Raw genomic sequence first — 4,734 nt, forward strand, 5'->3', positions numbered from 1 at the left:
TTTCTTTTTAGATTTCTTCATTCTTTTCTTCAAAATTTGCAAGGAGATATTGACTTTCATGTTCATATTTTCATAGGTGAAAAAGGTTATTTTGGTATGGGGGTGGGGGTTGTTTGGCTAGGGCTGTTTCTATGAGTTTTAGAACTAATTCTGTTATACAGGGTATAATACAGCATCCCATTAGTGTTAATATGCCAAATACGATAATTAGAGAGGTGAGGACTGAAGTCATAAGCCCTTTCCAATTCCCAAATCATTGTTCCATGATATTAGAAAAGGGGTCATCTATGACTGAATTTTCAGCAAGTTCATTAGCTAAGGTGGTCAGCCCTTGTAATGCTTTGGTAATGGTACCATTAGGAATTGCATTATTGGGAATGAAAGTACAACGTTGGACTTCAATCATAACACATACTTATTTTTCTGCTAATATCATATCTAGGGCCAACTTGTTTTCCCAGGTCATTTTGTCTTTACTTCAGGAAATAAAGAAAAGGAGAAAGGTTACCTGAATACAATAAACATTGTCCTGCTGTTCCTTTTATAGCACCCCTGGTATAATTCACAAATCTTTGTTGATTATAATAGATGTAGTTAATCCAGTGCACATTTTTGTTAATGCTTGACCACCAGAATACTACAGATTCAAACCCTGCAGCTATTTGGTTTCTTGTTTTGATTTTGTTTGGCACCTCTCAGGGAACTCCTATACTGTCTATGTAAACATGGGAATGAAAGAGCCATGGGGAGTAACTACACTTCTCTTGGCTTTATGCCTGTTTCCTGTAGTTGTTGGTTGATGGAATGCCAGGTTGAAAGGGATGGCCAATTGCACGAAAGCACAGGTGCCACTCCAATTTGCCGGTAAAGCCCTGAATAATTGTTTCCCATAATATCACCAGACATCTGTTCACAGAATAGCTAAGGCTGACTGGTTTTGGAGTTCTTTAAAGAGTGCGTTCGCTGTATCCCGTCAGATTTCTGATGAACATCAAATTCCCCCCATGTCTGGAGAGACACAGAGTGAAATTGACATTTGAGGCTCGAGGCCTAATGGTCCTCAGGGGCTGACCCGTAAGACCCCTGACATTAGGGAACTGTTGTGACAACGAGTTACAGGATTCATTGCCCTAGGATATAGGGTCTTGGAAGAGAGCAACCATACAGTGCATGCCCTGAGAGTCTGAGGATCATCTGAGTGGAAAGGGGACCACTTGGGCTTCCAGTCTTCCTGTTGCACAGGCATAACGATTGCTGTTATTTAGAGTGTGAACAGAATATTTAATCCATTCCAACCAAGCGTTCGCTTCCCCATATCCTGTTTTAATAGCTATAGTTTGTCTTAGGTCTTTAACTTAAGTAATTGTTACTTTAGAAGGGTCATTTCCTGACCTTAAGTTGGGGGGGGGGGCGGAAATACTAGATCTGAATCATTCCTAGGATTCTGTGTTTGAGTTCTATCCTTGGTAAAGGAAGGGTTTGAGTTTTGTCTAATTAGTTTTAGAGAGAAGACTCCTATAGGATCCTTTCCTATAACATTGGCTCCCAATCCATAGTTTCCTATTATTGAAGGTTTTCTAGTCATGGTTTTGAGATTATTTATAATTAAGAGTAATGGATTAATTGCATTGTAAGGGTTTGCAATGAGGGTGGACTGGGTGGACCCTCGTACAAGCTAGAAGTCTATTACTGATATTGGGTGGTCCACCAAACATCATTCCAGTTATTACAGGGACCCCTCAAGGCATTATATTTATGTTTGTTTCTCACTGTTCTAAAGGGGCAAAGATATTTATCAACATTGGACAATTGTCTGAGACTTCTCTTGTCTGCACTGGATAACAGAACAGGGAGAGATGCCATAGTTGTATCTACTATTAACTTGACTGGCTGGTCATAAGCAAAATCCCTTTGCATCTTCCTCATGGCAATGGTACATTTTACCCAAATTAGCTTCTAAACCCAAACCATTTTTTCAAGGACATGTTAGAACCCTTGGGCCCTACATCTCTCTTATTCTGGCTTCATATTTACCCCTGTACCCTGAGTTTTCTCCTACTATAAACAGGGATCAAGGAAGTGGGTAAGACATTTCTAGTCCAACAAGAGTAGTAATACTAAGAAGACTAGCCTGGAGACAAAGATAAGGATATCAAGACCTGAAACCCTAATTGAAGCAGCTGGCCACAGGCAGAAGAACCGTGAAGATAATGCCTAGAGCTGACAACTACAGAAGGAATTCCATTTTCAATAAGTCTGTGTCCCTTTACTAAAATTTGATGAATATTCAACACATCACTCCTCTTAATATGTTTTAGCCCATTCTTAGAGGAAGAGAACCCATACCTTTATAAGCTCCAGTGCACCCCCATTTTACCAGGTCTGAGAAGCAGCGACTCGGTGGGACTAGTTCTTTAGACCCCTGAGAGTGAAAGGAACCAGGGAAAAATATGACAATCTGGCAGAGGTGTGGCAAGGCAGCCTCTCAGATTCTTTCTGGGGTCACTTTGAGAGGTTCCCTAGGTGAAGAATGTGTTTCCCACTGATAACTATATTTCCCTTGGGGAGAGTCCCTTTTTACCAGTTCCTTTATTTGAGTAGTTAGTCTACTCCTCCATGTTTCGCTGTCTCAATGGTCATATGTGCCTGGGAAGGGCCTTCACTGTTCAGCTGGAGTCTGTTCTCTTTCCAGGTCTTAATCAGCATCAAGTCTTCTGGTCAGAAGTGAGGAACAGTGAATTTGAAGGGATGGGTTTGGACCAAGAGTTCTTTTAACATCTACAGCATCATATAGTTTTTTCTCCTCTTAAAAAGATGAAATGCATACATACAGGGTGGTCCACATTTTAACAACAACAACAGAAATGTGTTCAATTTAGGAAGAGTATTAGGAGCTCTCGTAGTGTAGTGGTCTGCGAACCGCAAGTTCAGCAGTTGGAAACTACCAGCTGCTCCGCGGGAGAAAGAGGAGGCTTTCTGCTCCCGTAAAGATTTATAGCTTTGGAAACCCAGTTCAGGGTCGCTATGGGTTGGAACCAACTCCACGGCACTTAACAACAACAACAACAATTGGTATCAAATATCTTTTAAAACAGTATTATGTTCTCAGAAGATCTGAAATATTAATACAAAAATAAAATACATACAAACAAAATCTTGAGCAATGTATAATTTTTTTAAAAATTGCTATTACAACAAACAAACAAATCCTCAATTATCCTTTAAATGGATTCATTTATATAATTTTACAGTAGAAAGAATATCAAAAATATTAGAACAAAACAACTTCTCAATGCCTGATTTACATTTAAGTTTCAGCTTGTATGGGTAAACTCAGAATTTTGCATTGTAAGCTCAAACAGCCTATGTCTACATTTATCTTAAGAATTCTATTTGAAAAACTACCATATTGGCTGGAGATCGTTTCTCCCTTCTATGGGGATAAAGTATTGTCTTCTATGGACCACCTCCTTCCGCATCCCACCCCCTTCCCCCAGTTTTGGGCATTCCCTCTGAAAATGTCCCGATTTCCACATTTAAAATATCTGTTTTCTCCTCTGGCCATTTTTGGGTTCTCCTCCCCTCCTGTTTTGTCCTGACTGTGGGAGTTGGGAACCCGAGGGGCATTAGTTAATTATCCTTCCCTGAGTTTCCTGCCTGAAAGTGGTGGTGGTGGTGGTGGTGGTGAGTCGTGGAGTCAGTTCTGACTCACAGTGACCCTATATATGGTTTCAAAGGCTGTAACCATTGCAAAAGCAAAAAGCCTTCTCTTTTTCCCATGAAAGTGCTGGTAGTTTTGAACTGCTGACCTTGAGGTTGGTAGCCCGATTTGTAACCATTATGCTATTAGAGTCCTTGCCCTAAGGTTGACAACATAGTTTTGGCTTTCTGTTTCTGTTTTTTTGTATCCTGTTTTACATACACCTTTTCAGTTTTAATAGTTCTTCCATAGACCTTTTTTCTGGTTTTCTATTTTTTGTGTATGTCCTTTTACAGATATCAGGCCAAGTGTTAGTGACAAAATGGAGCTTTAACACTCCCTGGCTCAAGGGATCTTTTGGGTCTAATCTGGCGTATTTTTTTCCTTTTCCTTTTCCTTTTTTTTTTTTTTTTGTCTCCTGAACCAGTTAGGGGTACACTGACAAATCTCAATTTCTCCTCTTCCTAAGGGGACTTTTCCAAGAGGAGAGTTCAGATTGTGAGTCTGGGGTGTAGGATGGAGGGCAGAATTGTAAGGCAGGGGGGTAGAGAGAAAAGGGAGTCCCAAGGGGAAGAAAGATTTTCTTTCTTTGCCTTGTTATCATTTGTCTTAAGTGCAAATAGGACAACAGGACCCCTGTCTCCAGCATAGGGCATAATCTATTTCCTTCTGAGGGACAGGACTTTTGTTATTGACATATTTAATTAAAAATTGACAGACCCAGTCCTCCTCTGAGTCAAATTTAGGCCAAAAAACAGTTTAAAAATTGGTTCCTGTGTCCAAAAGAAGCAGCAATATCTTATCATTTGTTATTTTTATTTTCCTTTAGTTTATGCACTATTATTCTAATATTTTAGCATTAATCCTAATAGACTATTAGGGGGAATTTTGTCCATAGTTTCATTTTCTCTAGAGATTCTTTTACTGGTATTATTTCCCATCCCGGCTACCTGGCTGTGTTTTCTTACAAAGAGGCTCAACTCACCCTCTATACTTGGAAGTTTCTTGCTCTCTTTTATTTTCTCTTCATTTGT

This window comes from Chrysochloris asiatica, unplaced genomic scaffold, assembly GCF_000296735.1.
Source record: "Chrysochloris asiatica unplaced genomic scaffold, ChrAsi1.0 scaffold00039, whole genome shotgun sequence".
NCBI lineage: Eukaryota > Metazoa > Chordata > Mammalia > Afrosoricida > Chrysochloridae > Chrysochloris > Chrysochloris asiatica.